Source organism: Bufo gargarizans, chromosome 8 (assembly GCF_014858855.1).
Source record: "Bufo gargarizans isolate SCDJY-AF-19 chromosome 8, ASM1485885v1, whole genome shotgun sequence".
Taxonomy (NCBI): domain Eukaryota; kingdom Metazoa; phylum Chordata; class Amphibia; order Anura; family Bufonidae; genus Bufo; species Bufo gargarizans.
This window is the reverse complement of record NC_058087.1, coordinates 74,274,543-74,302,045: the sequence shown is the minus strand read 5'-3', so window position 1 is coordinate 74,302,045 and position 27,503 is coordinate 74,274,543. Positions and strand designations below refer to the sequence as shown.

The following is a 27,503-nucleotide window of genomic DNA, read 5'->3' as shown; positions in this document are numbered from 1 at the left end:
AAGGGGTTCGCCAACATTCTTTGAAATCTGAAATGGAGCAGCTGGTGGTTTAACAAAGAAAAAAATAAAAATAAACTCAGGTTAAGGTAAGGTTTATATACACTGAGCAAAAATATAAACGCAACACTTTTGGTTTTGCTCCCATTTTGCATGAGCTGAACTCAAAGATCTGAAACATTTTCTACATTCACAAAAGAAGTGCTCACTAACACAGAGTTAGACAGATTTGTGAATAATATTTAAGAGTAATGTGTCTTTTGTGTATGTAGAAAATGTTTCAGATCTTTGAGTTCAGCTCAGGCAAAATGGGAGCAAACCTGAAAGTGTCACCTTTATATTTTTGCTCAGGGTATAAATATATATATATATATATATATATATATATATATATATATGAGGAAGGTACAATGGGTCGTCATTGATGTTAGGTATGTGTCATCGAGGTTCCTGGCCTTGGTTAAGTAAGAGACAGTATTTTCATGTGTCAGCGGCAGCTAATGCTGATTGACACTTTTGCTATTTAGTATGGCTGTAAATAGCTGATTCGGGAAGGCTCTTATTGGGAGTAGCCAAAGTGCTGGGTGGCTCACTACTCCCCACGTTCCAGGTCGCGTTTTGACAGCACCTGGCTATCCTTAAAAAGGCAGCTGGGCTCAGCAGCAGGGAACTCCCTGTGTGTTGTGATCTGAGCCCTGTGCTGAGCTGAAAAGCTGAGACCCGTGTGTTGGGAGAGTAGGCCACCTAAAGACTGCATTTAGACTGCTGGAGGCAGAACTGCCAACAAGGTGATGTTTTTTGTTATGCATGAACTTTCTACTTGGTGTGAACAAACATCAACCCTGCAAAGAGTGTTTTTTGTTTGATCTTATATGTGAATAAACACGGACATTTGAATTACGAACTTGTACTTTGCCTCTGTACTGCACCTACTTATCCCAACTACCAGAGCGAATCTGCACAATATATATATATATATATATATATATATATATATGTAAAATAAATATTTAAACACCTGAAATTTTTGTTTCCTGTAGTCCTTAGGCAAATACATATGGTTTTATTCCCCTAGGTGCAACCAGAAGAGACAGGTTAACAAGCTTAATTAAAAAACTAAATTTATCAATCAATCACTTTCCAGGTCCACCCATAAAACCCTGACACCAGTGAAGCCTCCTTGTATTATAATGAAGCAAAAAAAATTAAAAGTTGTTCTGCCTAAGGACTACAGGAAACAAAAATTTCAGGTGGGTAAATTTTCCCTTTCCTAGACGTCCTACGGCAGCACAAGTACATATGAAAAGCAAAAAAATTTATGGGGGGGGGGGGTATAGAAGATGCTAACTCCAGCACTGTTTTGCCAAAAGTGGAGCCCTCTGCCTGCATCAGATCCAGTTGATAATGTTTCATGAAGGTGGAATTCGAGGAACAGGTTGCCGCCAAGAAGATCTGGTGAAGGGACACCTGCGCTAGCTCTGCCCCGTGAAGTTGCCATTGATCTGGAAAGGAAGGAAGCAGAGGATGAACCGCTGGATTAGCGATTTTTAGGGCTCTGAAGAACGACTTTACCAGGCAGGTATTGGAGAATAATCCCTGAAGCTGAGTGTTTATGGCTATAAACTGTAACTTCAGAATGTTGAATTTGAGGCCTTTACTGACACCCTCTTGTAAGAACTGAAAAATTGTGGTTATAGCTTTAGAATACCAAGATTGCCTGGTACACCATAGCTCGAAGATCTTCCAGACTCTATTATAGGTTTTAATGGTTGCAGGTCTTCTGGAGGCTAGAATTGTCCTGACAACTTCAGAAGAGAGGCCTAACTAATAAGGCTTGCCTCTGCGCCTTCAGGCCATTCGATGGAGCATCTTCAAATTGGGATGAAGGATTCCTCTCTGAGATAGAAGATTGGGCCGCAGTGGGACTTTCCAGAAGAATGGGAGTACTGTTATAGCTTCTGACCTTGGGGATTAAAGGAAGGAAACATATCAGTTTTCCCATCCAGCCGATAGACTATCTGCAGCCAATGCTTTCTTCTGCCAATAGAGAGACCAGAACTGTTGTAGCTTTGCATACTCCGTTGATGCCACGGCACCCAAGTCTGGCATTTCCATCTTCTGGACAGACTGATTGAAGACCTCTGAGTTCAGACTACATTCCCTGGGGGCTATTTGCATTCCAATGACAGTAGGGGACTCCCAGTACCCCCCACTTTGTTTATATAGAAGACAGCCGTAAGGGTGTCTGATTGAACTTGAACATGATTTCCCTGCTCTTAACTTCATCTTTGAGGATAAGGGCTTGTTTGCAATGCTCTTTACCCAATGATTGCCAACATGCGCAACCTAACCCCATGATGAGGTATCCTTGGTAAGGAGAGTCCAGGGCTGAGGAAACAGACAATGATCTCTCTGGAGATGAGACGGAATCAACCACCACTGAAGGTCTTAACAGGTTGAGGAATGAATGGACACCATCTTGTCCAGGTCTTTGAGAGCACCATTCCATAATGCCAAGATGTTGCTCTGGAGCTTATCTCATATAAACCTTGGCCCATGGGACTGCATCGATTGATATAAGGATATGTAGCATTCTAATTGCTTTTCTGATGGAGATCATGTGGCATGTGGTGAGGTGACTGATTTCTCGTACAATCTTCCATCTCCTCTCTACTGAAAGTTTCACAAACATATTGTGAGAGTGCTGCATGAAGCCCAAAAACCTTGATGTTCTTTGTTGGGGGTCAGGTGTGGTTTCTTGAAATTTGTATTGTTATCTACAAATACATCGACAGTAGCAGTAGAGTTGCAGAAGATGCTCTCAGTAGCCAATCGTCTAGGTAGGGAGCCACAGTAACTCCTCTCCATCTCAGGATTGCTGATAGAGTCACTCTTGGGGCTACCACAATCCCAAAAGGCATACATTTGAATTGGAGACCTGTTCTTGAGTGTAGAGCTATCTGAAGATATTTGAGATGCTGGGGAAGTATTGGTATGTGTAGATACGCATCCATTAGGTGTAATGCTACAAGATACTCTCCATTGTATAATAGGGGCATCCCTGATCGTATTGGCTCCATCTTGAACTTTTATCTGACCAGAAATCTGTTCAGGTAGGTAAGAGCTATTATGAGCCTTCATTTGCTTACTAGCTTGGGCACTAGGAACACCTTGGAGTCTACTCCTTTTTCTCTTTCTGATGGCAAAACTTTCTCTAAGGGCTGTTTCACACGAGCGGATGCCGTGCGTGTCATCCACTGCATGAAAGACAGCCAAGCCGCTCTCTGGATAGCAGAGACACGGAGCATTAAGATGATTGATAATGCTCCATGCCTCTCTGATCTTTTTACTACAAAATCACAGTGAGATAAAGTTGTCACTGTGATTTTATAGTAAAAAGGTCAGAGAGGCACGGAGCATTATCAATCATGTTAATGCCCCGTGTGTCTACTGTCCAGTGCGGGGATTGGCTGTCTTTCACACAGCAGATGACACTCACGGCATCCACATGTGTGAAACAGCCCTAAGGCTGACTTTTGAATGCATTGTGAGATTAGTCTGGGCACCACTGGTGACTTAACCCTTATTATTGTGAGCTTGTCCGGAGGAGGAGAAATGAACTCTAGTGAGTAGCTTTCTTGTGGTGTGGAAACCACCCAGGTGTCTGAAGAGGTGGCTGCCCACTGGCACCAGAGTTTTTGTAGACAGCGCCTACAGGAGGCCCTGGAGGATTGGCGTAATAGATCAGCAGATTTTTTAATTGCTGCCCATTCTCTGCTGCCCTTTTCTTTTGGATCTAAATCTTCTTTGTTGTAAAAAAAATTCGAAAACCTCTTTTAAATCTGGAAATTTTGCTCCTTTTCTCTCATTCAGGTCTATCAATATCTTGTCCAATTGTGGACCGAACATGGCCCTGGATGAAAGGGCAGGTTACAGAAATTATATATTTTTTATTTTTATAAAATATCCCCAGGCCATTGTTTGATCTATAAAGAATGTCTAACAGAGTTGGACAGGGCCACAGCCCTGGAGCAGAACTTCTCACATTCTAAAAAGGGCATCACAGAGGAATTCTGAAGCTGCCTTGAGTAGGGGCAAATTTATTTCCTAGAAGAGCTTCTCCAGGTACTCCATATTTAATGTCATGGCCTAGCTGACAGAGCCTACCCACTGAAACCGAGGAAAGAGTGATTTTGGATGAATCCAAATCTCCCCCAATATGCTAATTAAGCCTTTGGTGCAACAAAGTTGTCACCATTGCTCTTGTTACACCTGATCTCTGCTCTTTTCTGTGGTCAACCACTCCTCCCTCGCTGCTTTGATTGATAGGACCAGGCAGTGGCAAAGCAGCAAGGGAGGGGCTGACCACAGAAAGGAACGGAGCTTGGGTACAACACAAGCAATGGTGATGCCCTCGTTGCACCAAAGGCCTAATTTGCATATTAGGACAAAGTATCATAATTTGGAAACAGAGCCTCAGATCAACAAAAGAAAACCAGAGTTTTAATCTGGTGAACCACAGCTCTGTCTATGCAAACAGTCCTATTGGAAGGTCGCTGTTGCTTGCACTAGATCTAGATCAGTGTTTCTAGTGCCCCCTATTAAAATAAATTACATCGAAGTAGCCTCAACGTTATGATCAGCACTATGATCATATTGTGTACATGGAATGTATTTCTATGACATACATGCACCATAGCATGAGACCCTAGTCTAGTCCCTAGAATCATTCATGGCATCCCATGTTGGACCATAGTCATATACAACATAACACTGGTAACCACTAATCCACTGTGCATTTATGATATAGCCTGGTGGAATGTCTCCATTCCTTAGGATTCCTTAAATTTGTTTTTAATGGGGTTCTCCAAGATGCTTCCAAAATTTGGCAGGGAGAAGGAGGCTGTGTAATATATTGGAAGTTGGAACAAGTAGCAATAAGAGGCTGGAAAAAGTTAATTTGAGCATAACGAAGAGCTGGAAGACCAATTAACACTAATTAGGTCAATTGGCAACATGATTGGGTATAAAAAGAGCTTCTCAGAGTGGCAGTGTCTCTCAGAAGCCAAGATGGGTAGAGGATCACCAATTCCCACAATGTTGCGCAGAAAGATAGTGGAGCAATATCAGAAAGGTGTTACCCAGCGAAAAATTGCAAAGACTTTGCATCTATCATCATCAACTGTGAATAACATCATCCGAAGATTCAGAGAATCTGGAACAATCTCTGTGGGTAAGGGTCAAGGCCGTAAAACCATACTGGATGCCCGTGATCTCCGGGCCCTTAAACGACACTGCACCACAAACAGGAATGCTACTGTAAAGGAAATCACAGAATGGGCTCAGGAATACTTCCAGAAACCATTGTCAGTGAACACAATCCACCGTGCCATCCGCCGTTGCCAGCTGAAACTCTACAGTGCAAAGAAGAAGCAATTTCTAAGCAAGATCCACAAGCTCAGGCGTTTTCACTGGGCAAGGGATCATTTAAAATGGAGTGTGGCAAAATGGAAGACTGTTCTGTGGTCAGACGAGTCACGGTTCGAAGTTCTTTTTGGAAATCTGGGACGCCATGTCATCCGGACCAAAGAGGACAAGGACAACCCAAGTTGTTATCAACGCTCAGTTCAGAAGCCTGCATCTCTGATGGTATGGGGTTGCATGAGTGCGTGTGGCATGGGCAGCTTGCATGTCTGGAAAGGCACCATCAATGCAGAAAAATATATTCAGGTTCTAGAACAACATATGCTCCCATCCAGACATCATCTCTTTCAGGGAAGACCCTGCATTTTTCAACAAGATAATGCCATGACCAACATCATGGCTGCGTAGGAGAAGGATCCAGGTACTGAAATGGCCAGTCTGCAGTCCAGATCTTTCACCTATAGAGAACATTTGGCGCATCATAAAGAGGAAGGTGCAACAAAGAAGGCCCAAGACGATTGAACAGTTAGAAGCCTGTATTAGACAAGAATGGGAGAGCATTCCTATTTCTAAACTTGAGAAACTGGTCTCCTCGGTCCCCAGACGTCTGTTGAGTGTTGTAAGAAGAATGGGAGATGCCACACAGTGGTGAAAATGGCCTTGTCCCAACTTTTTGGGGATTTGTTGACACCATGAAATTCTGATTCAACATATTTTTCCCTTAAATGGTACATTTTCTCAGTTTAAACTTTTGTGATTTATGTTCTATTCTGCATAAAATATTAGAAGTTGGCATCTCCACATCATTGCATTCAGTTTTTATTCACGATTTGTATAGTGTCCCAACTTTTTGGGAATCTAGTTTGCAGTATTTCTACCAATTCCAGCAAAATGTCACATCAGTTCATGTAAAACCAACGTTAGGGATAATGCAGACAATAGCTTGATTGTCTCTGACAGCTTGGATTTCATGACACAGATTTGCCCATTCTCCTTTGAGTATATGAATTGGAAATATTACCCAATACTATCAGGTCATGACATAGTTAATCCGGTAGACTGAATGAAATGCTCATAAAAAATGCATTGCTTTACCCAGCTTCCCAGCTTGCTCCAAGCAAACATCAGAATGACAACTACAATATATTGGAACATGACAAGATCTTAATGAACCTGTTGCCTGCTCACTTTGATGTGTACACACAATATCTGAAATCACCTCTGTAGCCACAAAGTTCTGTAAATTCCTTGCAATGGTTTTCATACCCGAAGGCTTTCTTTTTGGATAATTCATTTTACATAAACTGGTGGTACAGTATGGAAATCTTGGATACATGGCAGAAAGAAGCAAGTAAATGATTAAAGCCTCCACAGCAGCTGATAACAGTGCCTGGGCTGTGTGCACTTCTCCCTGTCCCTGTGCTTGGCAGATGCTCCCTCACTCAGCAGAGCTGGACAATTCGGAGTTGAAGCAGCGCAGACCAGGGAAGGGAGATCTGCCGTCTGCTCAGTGTATAAATGAAAGGCAACATGTGGTAAGAGGACCCCTTTGTGCTGCAGGAGATTAACCCTTTAGGGGGGGAGGGCTCTGGTTGCTGACACTTTTGGGGGGCTATTGTTACTGGCTAGTGAGGGCAGGCGGGATTAGCCTCAGGGTGAGGGCAGTGGCGGCCATTTTAACTAAATAGTGAGATTGCAGTTTTTTGCAGACTGGTTGCTAAGGGCTGAATCTTATTAAATATGGGGCGAGTCAGTCTAATAGTAAGTGATTCTGGAATATCATGTTATTAGTAACTATATATATGAAAATTAAAATTAGGGTCTAAGTGTGACAATTATCCTTTAAGCAAAAATCAACCTTTAGAGTCAACTGAAATGCTATATTCTAGAAGTTCATATTATATAATTATAGGTAGCTGCTGGAGTGCTCCCATAATAGTTTACAGAGCTACTGGAAATTCCAAATTTCCTGTAGTTTCCCTGTAAACCATCAGCAAAATGCATTCTGCTGTTTACAGCAAATTATAGACCATCCAACGACTGGCATTTAAGTTTGGGCACCATCGAGACAAGTGTATGGGCACGGCAGTGCTGGGTTTGCCACCCTAGTAGAACCTCATTCGAACTTCAGTTACTTGGCACCACACATCATGAGATCATGAGTAGCTTTCCGTCAGACTATGAATCAAAATGCACTACATAACCCCATGCATAGCTAATGGCAAGATTTAACCCCATAGTGACCACTTATATGCATTTTTACTGACATAAACAAAGAGGGTTTTGGCTAAACAGCTGGCTTTAATCTATCATTACATGTACCCAAAATGATGCATTAAAAAATATAACCTGTTCTGCAAAAAATAAGACCTCATACAAGTACATTGAAGAAAAAACAAAAAAGTTATACCTGTTGGAATGCAATTTTTTTTAAATGTGCGTAGTCACTAAGATTAAAGGGGCTGTTCAGAATCAAAAACATAGTTCACTGTTGTTTTCTAGAAACAGGTCTTCTCCTGATATTGCAGCACAGCGCTATTCCGTTGAATGAGTTAAGCCACAATGTCAGTCCATTTGCAAAAGTAGTGCTGTTTCTCTTGGGAAAAAAAACCTTTTTTTCTTATCATATCTTTATCAGGGCAAATTTCAGACTTCTGCCGAATTCAAATAAATTTTTTTAAAAAAAATCATATCCCCCACTTTTTTTTACGTTGACCTGGCACACTGAAAATGCCAACTAGTATTTTACAACCATTGGCAGTTTTGCATGAAAGATACCAAGATCTAAGCTCTAGACTTCATGTTCTATCTTCATGATGTCTTACATTCTTCCTTCGACGTGAAATGGTTAGACCACGTTGACATCTGCACTGGGAGCTCTGGAAGTCTGTTCCAGCGGATGAAGAGACTGCTGGAGTTTACTGTATTCGGCATAGTTGGATACCAACATGCACCGTCGGATCCCCATTCACTATAACTTTTTGGAGGAAAGCTTATTTGAAGAAAAATAGTTTTGTGTGACCAGATCAGAGTTGACAACACAGATGTAAACCTGGCTTTTAAGGGAACCTGTCACACTCAACAAGCAGTTTTAGATTAATAGTTTTGTGGGAAAAGATTCAGTAAAAATAGTATTTCCATACATTACATTTCTGCTGACTTCAGCCTTAAAGGGGTTATCCAATGTCATAAACATCCCTCCATGTGCCAGGCTCCTCACACGGAATATAATTACCCCACTCCTGGCGCCGCTTCTGGTCCGTGCACTGCCGCCTCTCCCTGTATACAGGTGAAAACATCCGGTGTCGGGGGGAGCAGCCAATGGCAGGCAGGGACGAGCCTCCATAGCATCCCAACACCAGATGTTTTCATCCGTGTGCAGGGAGAAGCAGCAGCGCCGGTGGGGCACTGGGAGTGGGGTAAGTATATTCCATGTGCGGGGCCCGGCACATGGGGGGGGGGGCTGTTTATGACATTGGATAACCCCTTTAATGGGTATTTTTGCAAACGCCCCCCTCCCATTCTGTCTGACCTGCAAAGGAAAGATGATTTACCTGCTTCCCAGCACTGGCTCCCCACTACTTCTCCTGCAGGCCACAGAGGTGTCCAGCGATTGGCTGCGGCGATGTCAAACTGGATGTTAACATCAATGGAGCCCAGCAGAGCATCGCAGCCCTGCTGGAGAAGGAGTGGGGAGCCAGCGCTGGGAAGCAGGTAAGTAATCTTCACTATGCAGGTCCAGCAGAATGGGGGGGGGGGGGTTGCCCCAAAAAATAAAACCCCATCCTTGCATCCTTTAAGAGTTCAGTCTTAGTAATCTATTCTGGTACCAGTGTACATACTGAGATAGCTGTCAATTATTGAAAAGAATCACCCACTGGACTTCTAAACCGAGAGTGAGGCGGCATAAAAATGTAAAAATGGCAAGTTACACTGAATCTTTACCCCACAAAGCTATGTATCAATCTGCTGTGACAGTTTCCATTTATATGACAATTTCTACTCTACACACAATCTACTTTTCCTCACTGGGATTCCTGCATGTTCTTTCCCTAAGATTCGAGACCATTGGCGGCTATTTTAAGCTTGTAATAGTTTGGGGGCAGGCTGGAAAAACAGGCGAAATAACTCTCTCATTAGTGTGACAGCCTCCAGTCTGCAGGCACAATGTAACAACAGTAAGCTCTTGTCCCTGAGGCTACAGCCTGTTTTTCCAGTAGCAAATTAGGTTCATTAGGAGCGGGTAAAGGAGAACTAGTCTTATCTTCGGAGTCTTGGACTTTGCTACATTGACCGTCTCCTGGGAATTGCATTATCTAAATGGTAGAATTAACATGTCTGCTCTAAGACACAGGAAGTCTGCATCCTGGAGAATATAATGATTAGGACAAGGCCGAATAACACATTCATATGTCGCTAGATGGTGAAAGCGAGGAAGTAACACGAGCCACATTTTTTGGGCTTTTCTGAGTCATTTTCTTTAAACCACCCACAGCAGTAAAATTTAATAACTCTATTCATGCTACAGCATTACTGAAACTATTACTACACCATCTCATTGGCAGCTATCATTAGGAAAACAGTCATACAACTTGGGATTTTTAGGATTTTTTTTTTTCCTATTAAAAGTTTTTTTTTTCCAGGAGTAAACTATTGATGATCTATCCTCACTTGATGTAAGCATGCCACAACTTTATCTGCACAATTTACAGACTGAAGAGTCCTTCTCTGTCTTCCAACAAGAGTTGAGCAGTACCATTTTGTTATTTCTGTTATCAGTGTAGGTAATTGATATCTGATTGGTGTGGGTCCAACTTCCAGAACTTCCTGATGATCAACTGATTGAAGAGGCACTCTTGTGAGTCTGACCCCAACCAATGTGATACTGAAGACCTGCCTCAAGACAGGTCATCAATATTGTACTTCTGGTAAATCCCTTTAATACTCAGTGTAGCTCACCTGTCACATCTGAAAGTGGTTGACCGTCTACAGAAAGTTTGAGATCTCTGCCCTATATAGGATTTTGTATGTGGCAAAAGATCAGATTATTTTTCTATGGTGAGCAAACACACTGCATAGCACTTTCACACTAAGAGACTTGGGGAATTTCCAGCCCGTGCACTGAGAAGCTAGTGATTTTTCCACTGCTGTCATAAGAGACTATGCAGAGGTCAGTTTTGGAGGGAAAAGCCAGACACTATGAACTTCTGACAGACTGGTTTAGCTCTGTCAGACTGTTGTCTGCTTGTTCATTCCAACTGACTTGTACTGAGGCCAAATACAAGTCTATGGCAATCTTGAACTGCAACATTGTTTCTGTAAGGCTGTGCTTCTTCAGCTTCACCCCTTCCAATAGAATATTCAAGATCATTGCCAGAGAAGAGACTTGAACAGCTACTTCAATGCGCGAGTTGTCTTGCACTTGAGTTCATCCAGTAAAGAAGCAAACTGGTTTACTGCATACCCCGACTCTCTGGACTTATTTCCTATTGGGATGCACCACACCTTACCATCCTCTCCAGAGTGCAGCAACATGTAGGGTCTGGGGGTCCCAGTGTACCTTTGATAACCACCACAAACCGGCCACTACACAGAGATTCACAAAAAAAAGGGATTTTCCAAGCATAGCTGAAAAAAACCCTGCAAAGGCCATGTGTTATGGAAAGCTAAGTAAGATAGCTTGCCACCTCCACAAGAGACACTCCCTAGCATTTCTAGTAAAACACAAAAGTACATTTCAATGGTTTAATTGCATCAACCGACAAGCGGGCATGTTAACACTTGTGGAGAGCCGACTGAGATAATGTTTCTATGTATGTGCATTCTTGTGTCTTGTAGTGTAAAGCCTGTAGAGCTCATAAGTAAAGCAAGGACACCGAAATAATATATATATATATCTCACAGCGTCATTAGCTGACTCCATTTAAAAGATAAATATACACTAAAAGGCCACATAACAAGGCATTGTCTGCTTTATGTATAGGAGCCTTAGGATAAGTATTACAAAGTGTCTAATGAATTTAATTGTAGTTTCATTTATTCTAAGTAAAACATTATTATTATTTTTTTATGTTACAGTTATTAAAGTTTTTATTTTAATACCATCCCTGGGGGCTGCCATATTGGAGACACCCATTTCTTTCCAGTACTTTCTGTATAAACAATGTGTGTGTTTTATGGTTGCTGCAATGAGCAGATGTTAATTGACAGCAAAATGTTATAGAATATTGCTTGGCCCCTAGCAGTAAAATATAGCTGTAATGAAATCCTCTGCCCTTTAATGATAATGAGATGACTCTATTCGTATGTCCTAGTCTACACAGCAAAGCTCACAAGAAATGTGCAGTGAAATGGAAATGTCGGCCTATTATGACTACTCTATTGGCTAGTATAAAAAGTGTAATATATCAAGATTTGTATTTAAATGGTTACAAAAAATTTAAATGTCACTTTATAATTAGACATTCCCTTTAACTTCAATATGGCCCATCCCTATGTCACTCTCAAAAGTGTTTTGGAAACGGAAATATGTGGAGTTGTTTAATGGAGTCTCCACACTGATGCTGCTGATACTACTACTACTGCTACTACTACTACCACGTTGTGCAGAAAAGCTGGGGTACATTTTGTACTGCACTTATGGCAGTTTTCCTACTGAAGGCCATATTGAAGGACATGGCTCACTGTATCAACACAAACAACAACTGCATTTTAAAATGGTGAATTTCAGGCTAGAAGTAGTATAATGCCATGTTAAAGGGAAATTGTCGCCAGGTTTATGGTGCCCTATCTGAAGGTAGCGTAAAGTAGTAAGAAAGACCCTGAATGCTTTTTAGAAAACCACTGTATATCTGGTGCAGCGCAAGCTGAGGCTGTTGAGCCCACACCCATTACTGATTGACAGCTTTCTCCCTATGCTCAGTATAGAGAGAAAGGGAGGCCTAGGGGAGACCGCTACTCATGAATAACAGGACTACGTGGCTCTAGCTACAGCAGATAAACTAAGGTCTTATAAAAAGCGCAGCAAGAAACAAAAGTAAGTGACCCCAGGCTGGAATCAGGGTCTCTGTCACTACTTTATGCTGCCCTCAGATAGGTCAGTATACACTAGATGAATACAACTTATCTTCTCTATTGACACTCCTGACAGAAAGTGGCTCTGCATGTTCAAATTATGTATCAGATTAATTAAAACGTACAGCAGTACTGAGTTTGATAGATTCCATTTTAAGCCACATTAGGTCATGAGAGACATCAAGTTTCTCTAGTAACGGATCACTTGTAATAACGATATGATGAAAGTTAATATATGTGCTATTATAAGTCTTCTATACAGCAGATGTTAGATCAGATGCCTGCTGTGCAATCATATGGACAAAGTCCAAAGTAACCGAATACGCAACTTTCTTTTCTAAATGAGGAAAATGCTTATACTGAATTCTGTGTGTATAAAAAGCTCAAATATTTATTTATTTTATTACCCAGGATGGTAGAGTACTGGAAAACAAGGTAGTAATGCAGTAATAGGCTAACTCCAAGAGCAGCATCTAGGAATGCTCATTCCGGATAATTGGCCCATCGATCAGGCGATGAACGAGTAACCACTCGTTTGTTGGCTGATGGGCATGTTTCATCAGGATGAAAGATACACGATTATCGGCAGCACATCTCCTTGTGTAATCTGTGATGTGCTGCTAATAATGGATAGAAGGAGGGAGAATGCCTGTGGCAGCAATCATTCCTACCGCATTGAGTTTTCATCGACCTGTGTATATCATCCATTGGCGCTCGCACTGCCCGAACATCAGTCAGTGTAATAGGGTCCTAAGAAACCAATGCATACCTAAGTTGCCTGGAACCAATGGACCTTATTGCTCAGGCTCAGAAACACCCTTATGTGGCTCAGGGCACACGTGGATTGGTGGGGCACACTTCCAAATATATTGCACCTCAAAGAACTAAAGCTAGGTGGGAGTACTTCCTGAGCTTGGAAAAGGTGAGTAATTAGAAACGGTGAGTAATTGCTCCCTTGTCAAAAAGAGGCTGCTTTTAGTTCTGGGTCATGCCACCATACCACCCGAATTTTTTATTGGTGATTCCTTATTTCACTAATCTCTCCAATCATATGGGAAGAAAATGACAGCTTGGCTTGAAGCTTGGGGCCCATTTATACAAGCAACTAATTGTTGCCTGCAAATGCAGCTACCGAGTGGTCAATGATGGGGAACAAAAAAATTGTTCCTATTATTGACCCAGTGTATCGATCGGTGTCTAGGTACTGCCTTCAGTGTTCACAAATGGTAGAAAAGGGGAACAAGTGAAGGTAAAATAGGCCAACCTGTACCTCCCTCGGCTGGGCTGAGTCTATAGTCTGTATTCCCTCGTAGAGTCTGTACAGAGTTGATTATCTACCATACTTTTCTAGTAATCCCCTTTACCAAATTTTGCTTTCTTTATGGGTGAATAAACATTTGTACCTGGCATTGAATATACCACCATACATAGTCAACATGAGACAGTTTCCAGAGCTATGTTCCCAAATTCAGAGGCTAGGTGTTACTGTATTTTATAGAAAATGCCATCTAGTTGCTCCGTACTCTTTTACATGGGCAGATATGGAAATGCCACGCAGATTGTCTCTGAAATTGCATAAAACTAAGAGACTAGAGATCCTATTGTGTGTTGTGTAGATATAAGTTTGTATTTCCCTTTAAAGGTAATTAGTGCAATGTGTTGGTGTATTGAGCGATGCAGACTTTAATGAGATTTCCTTTGAAGACCATCAAGCAGTGACAACCCCGTTTATAGTCTCACAGGCATAGAGCTTGTTTCCCTCATTCCGAATCTTCTCACATTTGATTAAGGCAATCTAAGTCCATTTTGTTCAAAACACAGGACCATTTGCGAATTTGTACCAGTGCCTTGTTAAATATTTCATTGTTAATCTCAGAGGTGCTGATTTCTAGAAATGTTTGTGAGCCAGAAGCACGTTCATTTCTCAGAAAGCGTGAGAACACAGACTTGGCTTTAAGCACTGCTCTGAAAATAGGGCAGCAACCACAAATAACTCCAGAATTCCAGAATTGTACAAATATATTGGGTGAGAGGTCTGGTCTGTCTGGTATCCAGAACAGCCAGGCTGCAGTGCGTTTTTTATGCAAGTAGTATAATGGCAGCAGACAGGGGATCGCTACTGAGTGCAGCAATCGGCCCCAACACCCGTAGACATGTCTGGAGCAACTTGCCAAAAGTGCATGTTATTTCAATACAAGGCAGAAGATAGGAGGATACGTCTGCCACTGCTTATCTCAGGAAAAACAATAGGAATCATCATGATCATCCGCAACTTCCCACAAAGAGTACTCTGAGAGTTATTACTGTGTAAGGGGGCCCACTGACACTTTATCGCCCAAGGGCCCACATGAACCTGGAGCCGGCCCTGTCCACATCTCTTGCATATCTGATCTGGCGGGCTGTTCCGGTACAAGTGTTGGCTGGCTAAAACAGCTACATGCAGTGGTATTTGCCCAGGCCAAAAGCTGGCATTAATGCTGGGAAGCAGCCGGATCGACTCCGGATCACACTATAGTCAATGGGAATCTGGCGCTGAACTGTAGAATCCGGCAATTCTGGATCCGGTGAACTCCAGCAGGCTGCTCTCTGCCAGAACAGCGTGCCGTATATTTTCCACAACTAGATGTGTTTCCCGCATGTACAACTACAGGATCCTGTATGTTACACATGATTAGGAGGGTGTGATTACTTTATCCTGCTATCCAGTATCTGTAACATTTTTGCACAGTGCACTTTCATGTAGCATCTGGTCTCCATCCTGTCTTTACCTCTTTTACCAGGTCCATATACACTGTTCATTGCTATGTTTTGGCATATGCAGTATGTATAAGCACTTTAGTGAAATTACATTGACTTCATGATGAACCCAGTTTAGGACATTATTTACCATATTTGACATAACTGCCATATGTGCCGCATTTCCATGTGTGCCTCATTTTTATGCCCTTTTTTTTTTATCATTGCCTCATATGAATTAATAAAGTATACTATTTTTTTTTTTATTGGCTCTAGTGACTCTTTTGATTATAATAGATAATTAAAGTGTAATTGTCGCTTTAGGTAATTTTTCTGAATAAGTTGTGTGTATTATGGGGATTGACAGTACTTCTGGCAATCATATGACCTGTACCTGTTATTTTTTAGCAGTTTTTTTTCATCTGCAATCTGTAATTTTTTCTGAGCTGGCAGGTGGAACATGTGAACAATGATCTGCTGTGCAGTAGCCATCGCCCATTTTCATACAGTGGAGGTGAACGCTGCATATACATGCAGCTCTTAAGCTTCACTGATGAGCAGGGTTAGGTTTCTTCCTGATAATTGCCTGGCAGCAGTCTTTTTTCTCTTTGGTTGAAACAAATCCAGCCGACACTCGCTATTTCCTAGCGGTGCAGCGGGAAGGAGCGTGGCTCCACGAGGAACAGGTAAAAAATCCCAGCAACCGCTAATATGCTTGAAAATAAATTTCTTCTTTATTCCATATCAATTAATCATTATTAATATAATGTGTTTCGGCACACAGCCTCTTTGCCTCTGCCAGCCTCCAGCAGCTCCTCCCTATTCTTCCTCTTCCCATCTCCCCTCTACATAGACTTCTATGTAAACTGATCCTTCAGTGAGCAGGCAGCCTGTCTTCAGGGAAGACAGATCTAAGCAATTAATTGAGAGTTAATAAAGAGGATGGGGAGCAGATGAGGACTCTGTATTATATCTCATGAGAAACATAACTATTATCAAAGTTTCTTATTTTCGCTTGAACTCTTCATGTAAGGAAAAAATGAAACAGTTACTCTTCAGCCATCCTGTGGAGTGAAGACAAAAAACAACCAGAAATAGTACCATGAAATGCACATTACATGCCGCTGCATCTCGGGCCCTTTATATGACATTCCTGTAGAAATATGTACGTTAACTGCTTCAATTTATAGGTGAAATACAAGTAATAGGATAATTTCCATTTTACTCCACCAACTTTTTTTTTTTATATCACCCCTTTAATGCTTATAGTAATGTTCAGACACAAAGCTGATGATCCCAAGTTCGATCCTACCTTATGCATGTAGCATTGCATATGTACAGCCTTTAAAAAGACCACAAATTGTTTTTTCTGGCTCCTATTCATATTACGTGTTCTTTAATATACTGCATGTTGTAAAAAACATGAACTCTGCTTTTTTTTAATCATGACATCACAGAAAAATGCCTGGGGAAAAAGATCAGTGACTTGCCAGTTACTAAATGAAGCTATGAAACTGGGATCAAGTGACAGGCAGCAGGGCTGGAGGAAAGGCAGAATATTTCTCACTACTATTAGACATAACACAGACATTCCAGGCAGGAGGTAAAATCTGGCTCTAGTCTATAGAGCAGCCGCAGCAGAGGAGGAAACATTAACTCTTCCGAGGCCACAAGCACATATTGCACATCAGGCTAGATACACCATATATAATACCAAAGTTTGCAACACTAAGGGTCCATTCACACGTCAGTATTTTTCTATATCCCGAATTGCGACCTGTTTTTTGCGGATTCGTTGTTCCTGAAAATGTAATCTGTATGTCATCCGTTTTTTGCGAATCCATTGACTTTGTATTGTACCAGGATCCGATTTTGCGGATAATAATAGGACAAGTTATATATTTTTTCGGACATGCGGAACGGAACAACGGAAACGGACAGCACACATTGTGCTGTCCGATTTTTTCAGGACCCATTGAAAATGAATGGGTACGCAACTGGTCCAGATCTGTTCCGCAAAAAAACGGAACAGATCAGGAAAGAAACAACAGACTTGTGAATGGACCCTTAATGTGCTACCAAATTTCCAATGCCTTTTTTAAACCTCAGTCTTGTTCTAAATTTACCTTTCTTCACCATTCCAAAATAGAATTAGGGCAGTTTTCACATTCAATGGGGTCCTGAACACTGGGTTTAAAGGGAAGCTGTCATCAACTTTATGCTGCCCGTATTATTGGTAGCATGAAGTAGAGACAGGTGAGTTGATTTTAGCGGTCTGTCATTAAAAAGTTAAAAGTAAGTGGTTGCCGAGAACCAACATCACAATCATGGCAGACTGGGCCTGGAAAAGAGTCACGGCCACCTGAGAAGAGTCCTTCTCTCCTGCCTACCTGCTGATGACAGGCTTCTACCTAGTTTTCTCCCTTTCTCTCTAGGAGAGAACGGCCGATCATCAGTAGATGGTGGTTGGTCAAGAGATGCCAGTGCGTGGCACCAAGGGGAATGGGCAAGAGTACGTTGAGTGGACAGACCGAGATCAGGGCAATTGCCAGTTTAAAACTTTAAGCTTAAAAGATTACACTGTAGTTTTCACTTATCGGGGACATTTATTTGAATTGTATATGGTGTGGCATGAACCTGCACTGCTTATGGGGTATGCGGTGGGAATATGCCTGTACTCTATATAGGGGGCTATGACGAGCCAATATTAACAGTGGTAGTATCGTGGAAGAGGTGAAATGCCATCTGTATAATGTACATACAAAGGGCATATATGCAACATAACTTTATAAACACATTTCACCTTCAAATGACAGGAAAGTTCTTATCACTAATGTAAACTATTTTGTAGATATATGCATTTTTTTCCAAAAAATAAGATGATACAGATGTTTCAATATTTAACATACTAAAATTAATCAGCGGTGTCAGCTTTTGGAGGTGTGGGATGGCACAGCAATATACTGATAACTAGTGGTCATGCCTCATTTTTGAGTATTTTTGTGTCATGCCCATATTGATGCCTGTGTCCAATTATTTGCTTTCTTTTTGGTCACATACAGAAAGAAGCAAAATCTGCCGAGGTCTCGTTCACTGAACACATGACATAATTATTCCCAGATGTGGTTGTAATGCTGCCAGGCTCAAGGACCATTCGGACTTCAACAAGGAGAGCACTATCTGCCTGCTACCCGTCTCTGCAGAGAGCAGACTTCTGTCTAAGGCCAGTGTTTTGACTATGACGGAATTCCTAATGGGTGTTGGAGCCAAAATATAGTCACTTTACCCTCATCCAGTCTGTTCTCTTGTTCTTCTGTTGCAAAGCTTCATTTTTAACTATTGTGCTGCCGAGACAGCTAGTAACATTATACATATAGTATATGTTCATATGAAAAGGATAAAATAATAAAATCCATTAGACTTCTGTAGGTTGAATGATCACTAACAATGTGCAAAAACTGAAGCTTTACATGAACTACACAATCATTATAATCATAAATATGTAACAAAAAATACATGTCCTATGTCAGCTACTGTGTCATTAAAGGGGTTATCCTGCAGAAAACCTTTTTTTTTTTTATATAAATGTATGATTGCTAGGGTCCTTACTGCTGAATGAATGAGGCCTGTTGATCTTCTCTGTATGACAGAAGCGAGACAGAGTTTGAATACAGCGGTCGTGCCCTGGCACTTTAATCAGTGGCTGTGGGGCTGACAGTGGTAGCCGAGTACAGCAATTCTAATGATCAAGGGGCCCTGGCGATCATACATTTCTTACCTATCCTGTGGATAGGTGATAAATATATGATTGCTATTGAGCTGCGTGCCTGCCAGACCCCTGGAACAGCCTGCCAGATAGGCTACACACTTTCCGTAAAGCTAAGAGGTATTATAACAGTCCTATGGATGAGCGGATAACTGTAATGACAGATAACCATAAAGACAAATCACAATGATGACCAAACAGTGAAAATATTTGACAATTGTTTTTCCATATAATTGATTGTTTTCTGGATGCAATTGACTTGCGTCCAATAGGACTCTGACAATAGGTGACCTCTACCTTGTCTAAGCATATGCCAGGTACAGTCTCCCTCAGGCTGCACTTGCCTCTATGTACCATCATAGAATTCGTCCAATTATTGACATTTTTAGGCTATGAGCTTCCTTTACTTGTACAAGGAGACCAATCAATCTTTAGATTCTGTTCTGATCTAACTTTTTACAACAAAATTAATAATATAGAATTGCATGGGAATCCAATCACAAAAGGGATTCACATCCTTGGAAAACCACATCGCTGGAACTACACAGCCCCATCCATTTTGTAGTGGACGGAGCTGGGTTGCTGCTGCGTTGCTCCCATTGAAATGAGCTGTGTAGTTCCTGCTTGGACCCCACTAACGACATATTAATGGCTTGTCCTGAGAATAGGCCATCAGTAGTAACATCCTGGACAACCCCTTCAATCAACCAATATTAAGTAGTACAAGTTTAATCGAGATCGGGTCATGATTGAGGCTGGATTTACACAATCATTTTTTATGAAGTTTTTGAAGGACAAATCAGGAGTATCCTTTTTAATACCTCTTTATGATCCACACCTTTTGTTTTGGCTTCAAAAACTGTATCAGAAAGCCTAAATGCAGAAACTCAGCCTAAAAAATAGTAAATCTTATAATCATTCATGATTTCTGCTTTAGTTTTAATGTTTGGAACTAAATGTTGTGGTCATCTGCCCTTTAGATCGTTAATCATGCATAGATGGTATCTATCAAATATCAGCAGAAGATACATATCTTGACATAGGTCAGAAAATTACATATTGTTTAAATTATATTTTTATATTTAACATATTTTTAAAGAATTTTTGGTCATGTTGTTTTTAATTTCCCATATCAATATCTATATTAAAATCCATAAAATCCTATGGTTTTCACACTGGCCAAAAGGCCTAATAATAGATACCACTTCTTGATCTGTACAGATCACTTTACTGCAGTTATCTGCTTATCTGTCATTCTAATCCTGCCTGTAATGATAATCACCTCTGTGTATAGATAAGACAATATCCGTTATTCACAATAGGTGAATATCAAAGCTTATCTATTCTTTCCTCCTACAATGACCTCTGCACAGGGCACAGAGCATGCTTAGAAAACTCTCCCATAGAAGTCAATGAGGTCCCTTCCTGTCCATTGTGTCTATGGCCCATGGGGCTGCATAAAGAAATTTTCTTAATGCTTTCTAACAGCTCAGGCATGATGGCGGCCCCTAAAATCATGTTCAGAAAATAGAATAAAAATCTGCAATCAGAAAATAAAAACAGATTAGAGAAAAAGGATATGTGCTACTATCTGGTTTTAACTCCAGATAACATTTTTGGTGACACATTTCCTTTACGCTCTCAAGTGAATTTGATTATTAGAAATTCTGACAAAATGAACCAAGTCATTCCATCTACATTTCTCCTATAGCCATTGTCTCCCTGCCAGTCTGGGTGTGGTTCTGCCTGAGATGGGTGACATCTCATCGTCACTCTATACTGAGATTGTGAAGATTACGGTCTTCCCTCCGGTGTGACATCAGTCTCCTACCAATTGTACCAGACTTGTCCATGGGCTACAGTTTGCACACAACTCACACATATACGAGTCTGGAACATACTCCTTTCCTGCATTCAGTCCAGGCTGATTCTCCTAGACACTGTGGCTCTGAATCCGATGGCCCCTGCTGGGCATTAGTCACTAAAGGCACCACATTAAATCAGAAATGTATAAAACATTGTTTCTTCCTTTTCATCCTTTTAGTTACATGTTCTGGTCCAAGAAACTTCTTACTGCCTTTGGGTTGGCCAGCACTAGGAAGTGTCTTAGACTACTGATGTGCAGTGTGTATCAGATAGTCTGAGAAGAAGTACGGCCATCTTGGATGGCAGAGGGGGAGTCCAAGAAATGGTGGATCTTCAACTAATGCGTTGAAAAGAAGGGCACCATGTAAGTGTTCTGTTGGTTCCCTGGTTATTGTAAAAAAAAATCTTGAACCTTAGGTCGCTTTAAAACTAGGGTGAAAGCTATATACTTCAGTGATATCTTTTATAGATGATTTAATTTATAAATTTATAAAGCCATGCACTCCAGAATTTTGGCTTCAAGAAGTGACAAGAGGGCTTTGTAACTTTTTGAATTTGCCAGCGCTAATTTTTCTGTCATCTTGCATTTTTATACTACTCCTTCCGATTTTGAAAAGTGAATGGGAAAGTGGGCTTGGTTAGCCTATGGAGCTGATCTATGCCAGATTTATCATTTGTTACTTTTTAAAGTCATGAAAATTGTTGCAATCTTACTCCAGCAAAGGTGTGGCATAGAAAGTGGAGTAATATCTCAAGACAGACTTAACGAGGCACCAAATTAATTAAACATCCTGCAACATTTAATAATAATATAAGCTGCCTGCACATACGGTATGTACTTTTTGGTGCAGTTTGACATACAAAGGAAAAGGAGACCTAAATAATTGTACTTTTCTTTCCTTTAAGATCCTCTGTTGGCGTCTGCATCAAAACTGAATATGTGATTCCAGCTTTAGGCCTTCTGCATACATACGCCTTGGTGCGACCTGCCAGCTGTCTTATATGTATCTGGGTGTGCTGACCAGGGTAAGGAAGGGTCTGCCATGTTGAATTTCAGTGCCTGACCCTTTTATCCTCTGTGGAGATAATCCAGCATCAGAAGTATTTGGCAGTCATTAATCCCCCTTTCCCCATGGACAACACATGCATGCTCAGCCAAAGCAAACATGTATGGTTGAGTCAGGAAAAATGTCTGAGCTTTCATCCCACAGCTTTTGAAGGTCTACAAGGACCTTTAAACTAAAAAAATAAGCGCCAGCAGATATAAGCCCTTGAGTTGTGTCTTCTATAACAAATGGGCAGAGCCTATGGATTTCTATAAAACTCTATAGAACCATACTGTACCCCTTGCGTCTCGAATTCTAAGGCTGGGTTCACATCCCGTTTTTTGTCCTACGTCTAACATATATACATTGAGGGGGGGGATGCAAAAGTGTAGTACATTATGATTTTCTATCCTGCAGAGCCCAGTAAAAAATGCATTCATTAACTTATACTTTCTTTTTTTTTTTACAAAGGAACTCAATGGTGACATATGCCACCTTAAACCTAGGACATACATATGTGAACCCAGCCTTACAGATGAATACAGAGGATTTTTCTTATATGAAATCACCCCTTCATTTAACCTTGGAACAAGCAGGAAATAATAGAACAAACAGACACAGGAAATGATAGTTAATTAAATGTTCAATATAATTAACAAGGGTTAATGGTGTGCAACTCTCAATGGCACACAGGACCTGAGTCAGCAACTACATCCTCATGAACACGATAATCATGGCACGATTCCAAAGCAGTATTAATATTATAATATACTGAATGATATTTCTATAGAAGCCATAGAACAGTGCATACAGTTAAGCAACCTGCCTGTACATAGTCTCACAGTCTAACAGTGTTTGCAAGAACAGATATAAGCTTTGATAATCATATACTGTATGTATATAGAAAATCATTTCACCGGATTCAGGGGCTCACCAATCCATAGAATACAATGGGAAAATTAAGGGGGGAATATATTACTATTAGTAGTTATTTGGAAGCACCATTAATTCCATGGCACTTGACATCAAGAGAGGGCCACACATACATAGTATAAAAAATACAAATACGATAAAGATGAAACTATTAATAAACTGGTACAGAGGAGAGGAGGACCCTGCCCGTGAGAGCTTACAATCTACGAAGGGAAGGGGAAGGACACAGCAGGGTGAAGGTAAAAGCTGCTCATCTGGTTGTATGGTGGCATCATGCTCATTGCAGGTGGTAGGTTTTCAGGTTGCTTTTGAAGGTTTGGATGTTGGAGGAGACATCTAAAGTGCTGGGGGGTGCACTTGAGAAATCTTGTATACAAATGTGTGAAGAACAGACAAGATGATGGACGGGGCTTTGATTTTAAGTTTTCATTTGACTTTAAGTTGGCAAAAGATGCACCAGATGTATACAAAATCGCATAATGATTGTTAAGTTGGGTGCATCTTTAAACCTTACACTTTTCTCTAGCAATGCTACTTGATGTTTCCTACTGGAGTAATTCTTTGACTTAAATTTTTTTTTATATGATAAATATGGCGTGAAGCATGTAAAATTTGTGGGGTGGAATGGATTGCGACTTCCAGACTATACCTCTGCATCCAATTGAGCCATCATCTCCACTCTGAAGCTAAGTTGAACATCTAGTTTGTTTATAAACTGCGAGTTGGCCAACGAAACGCGTTGGAAAAGTTATCTTTATCCATACCAGGGCCCTTGTGGTTGTTTCCTTTCCTCTGATGAAGCTGGGCAGTCAACTGGCATGGCGTAGGGACAAGAAAGGACATCTAAGGATAGATAGAGTAATTGAAGTAGGGACTTGTAGGGGAAGAGACCCAGCACGTAGATCCACTCATATCCCTACCTATATCCTATTCAAGGGTCAATTATCTCAGATTATACTCCTTTGATATGGTTCAGCAATTTTGAGGTTGCACTATTGTGTGTTATGTGTGTCTGCACCACTGTGTGCGATTGATTGTTTGCTTATTGTCTTTAATGGGCTATTATTTTAATTGGATATTAAAAAAGTTAAAGGGGTTCTGCAGTTTTTTTAAAAACTGATGATCTATCCTCTGGATCATCAGCATCTGATCGGCGGGGATCCGACACCTAGGACTCCTGCCGATCAGCTGTTTGAGAAGGCAGTAGCACAGCCGCCTTCTTGCTGTTTACCGCAGGCCCTGTTCACTTGAATGGAGCTTAGCCGCTCCCAGGCCAGAGATACTAGTCGCGACGTCACTGGCCTGCTGTAAACAGTGAGATGGCCGAGGCTTTTGTGGCTCTATTAGCTAGTGTACACTGGCAAAACACTGAATGTAAAATGGTGCCCAGATCAGGTTTATTTATAAGGTAGGGGGTATGTCCATGTGCTAAAACTTCCCAATTGGCTGTCCTGTACCACCTGATGGATGTGTCATGGGTCAAAATTCTTCACAATGTAAAAGAATATGGCGGGCGTGAATATCTCCATATGTTTGCATGTTTGGCGAATTGCGAACACGCAAAGTTTGCTGCAAAACGACCGCCGGGCGAACCGCAAGGCCATCTCTACCTCAGGGGTCAAGTCCTGGGAAAAAAAGTGTGGGAACTCACCCAAGATCCACTGCAACCCCCCCCCCCCCTCCAAAAAATAAAAAAGCACAGAAAATCTAGCATGCTGTAATTTGTATCGCTGCGGACTAAAAAATAAATTAAAAAAATAGCACTTTTAGAAAAGTTTGTCCTGGGATTCGATCTCATGACCTCTACACAGCAGAAGCAAGGCATATGCCCTCACAGCTATGAAAGCTGTCTAGCTTGCTAATTAAAAAAAAATATATATAAGACTTCTACTGTAGGTAACTTTGCCCACTGTGTATGGATGTAGCAGAGCTGGGTGTGTTGGGGCAGCTGTCATGTGTATGGTTGTACACTAGGTATCAGTACACAAGGTATCAGTAGAAGTATCAGAAAAAGAAAAAAAAACACTTTTAGTTTGTCCTGGGATTCGAACTCATGACCTCTACACATTACAGGCAAGGCATTTACCCTCACAGCCATAAAAGCTGTTGAGGTAGTTGCTTAAAAAAAAAAAACTAAGACTTCTACTTATACCTAGTGTACTGATACCTAGTGTACAACCATACACATGACAGCTGCCCCAACACACCCAGCTCTGCTACATCCATACACAGTGGGCAGCTGTCATGTGTATGGTTGTACACTTGGTATCAGTAAACTAGGTATCAGTAGAAGTCTTATAAAAAAAAAAAAACACTTTTAGAAAAGTTTGTCCTGGGATTCGAACTCATGACCTCTACACATTACAGGCAAGGCATTTACCCTCACAGCCATAAAAGCTGTTGAGGTAGTTGCTTAAAAAAAAAAAAACTAAGACTTCTACTTATACCTAGTGTACTGATACCTAGTGTACAACCATACACATGACAGCTGCCCCAACACACCCAGCCCTGCTACATCCATACACAGTGGGCAGCTGTCATGTGTATGGTTGTACACTTGGTATCAGTAAACTAGGTATCAGTAGAAGTCTTATAAAAAAAAAAAACACTTTTAGAAAAGTTTGTCCTGGGATTCGAACTCATGACCTCTACACATCAGAGGCAAGGCATTTACCCTCACAGCCATAAAAGCTGTCAAGGTAGCTGTTTAAAAAAAAAAAAAATAAGACTTCTACTTATACCTAGTGTACTGATACCTAGTGTACAACCATACACATGACAGCTGCCCCAACACACCCAGCTCTGCTACATCCATACACAGTGGGCAGCTGTCATGTGTATGGTTGTACACTAGATATCAGTACACTAGGTATAATTAGAAGTCTTATTTTTTTTTTTTTTAAGCATTTACCTAGACGGCTTTCATGGCTGTGAGGGTAAATGCCTTCCTCTGATGTGTAGAGGTCGTGAGTTCGAATCCCAGGACAAACTTTTCTAAAAGACATTCTAAATGATCTCGTAGTGAAGGAGATGATGTCATTAGGGGGCGGGGCGCCATGAGAGGAGTCGCAGGCAGCAGCACCGCACAGACAGCTTCCTCTCAAATGAAGCCGCCCCTCCGCCTTTAACCTGCCCTGCACAGTGCGCTCTGTCTCCCCCTGTGCATCTGATTCAGCCGTGTTCTCCTGGCTTGAGGCTGAAAGGGAACGGCGTTCCTGCCATGAAAAAAGTGCAGGAACGCCGTTCCCATGCGTTCCCCCTCCACTCGACCCCTGCTCTACCTGTGAGTACTGTTACAATTACAAGACTATGTGAAGCCAAGCTATCTGCAAGAAGCCCCAGCAAAGTCCCACTGTTGAAAAAAAAAGACATGTGCTGAAGAGGTTACAATTTGCCAAGAAGCACATTGACTGAAGAGGCGCAACATTTTGTGGACTGATGAAAGCAAGATTGTCCTTTTTGGGTCTAGTGGCTGGAGACAGTTTGTCAGACGATCTCCAAACACTGAATTCAAGCCACAGTACACTGTGAAGACAGTGAAGCATGGTGGCGCAAGCATCATGATATGGGGATGTTTCTCATACTACGGTGTTGGGCCTATTTTTCGCATACCAGGCATCATGGATCAGTTGGAATACATCAGAATACTTGTAGAGGTCATGCTGCCTTACGCTGAAGAGGAAATGCCCTTGAAATGGGTGTTCCAACAAGACAATGACCCCAAACACACCAGTAAACGTGCAACATCTTGGTTCCAGACCAACAAGATTGACATTATGGAGCGGCCAGCTCAATCCCCGGATCATAATCTTACAGAAAACGTGTGGGGTGACATAAATGCAGTTTCTGAGGCAAAACCAAGAAATAGAGATAAACTGTGGAATGTCGTCCATTCATCCTGGGCTGGAATACCTGTTCACAGGTGGCAGAAGTTGGTTGACTCCATGCAACACAGATGTACAGCAGTTCTCAGAAACAGTGGTTATACAACTAAATATAAGTTAATTGATTCAAAGGAAAGCAAAATCTTAAAACATTTTTCAGTTTATATAGTGAATGTTTGAGTTTTTAAAGAAGAATACAAACACTGCTATTTTTGAACAGTCTAATATTCACTTTTCTTTTTAGAGGAACAACACAAATGTGATATATTTTTCTTCATGTTTTGATTTGGAATAGAATGTGTAGTGTTCCCAATGCATTTGTGTGTATGGAAATAAAAGCTATTAGAAGGATTTTAAGCTTTATTAACTTTTTCAAACACACTGCTATTATTTTGAACACAACTGTACATCATGATGAATTGTCTCTTCAGGAGACATTCATCTGATATAAATGAATACTAGACTAAGCTTATATCACAATTTGTATCCATCTTGTCTTACTTCTGGGTGCTCACCACCATTTGTGTATGTAGTAGACGTTCCTATTTAGTAGCAGCGTGAAGCAATGTATAGCCTTTATGTTCAAGTAAAAGAGCAAAAGACACATCATTCAGTGCCACAACTTGTCGACTGAATCCGCAAGTTCAATGCAAATGACAAATATTGAAGTTAACTCCATGTGTCTTGTGCTTTTTCTTCAAAACCAAGTCTTTGTTTCCCCGATGACAAAGCAATGTGCCATGACAAATTCGATCTGATGTATCCAACAGTCAAACA

The 27,503-nt window shown here is 41.2% G+C and overlaps 1 protein-coding gene across 2 annotated transcripts in view; it reads right to left on the bottom strand.

Moving 5' to 3' along the window:
• BMPR2 (bone morphogenetic protein receptor type 2) overlaps window positions 1-27,503 on the bottom strand; it is a 223,286-nt gene that overhangs the window by 161,427 nt on the left and 34,356 nt on the right. The window lies entirely within an intron of this gene.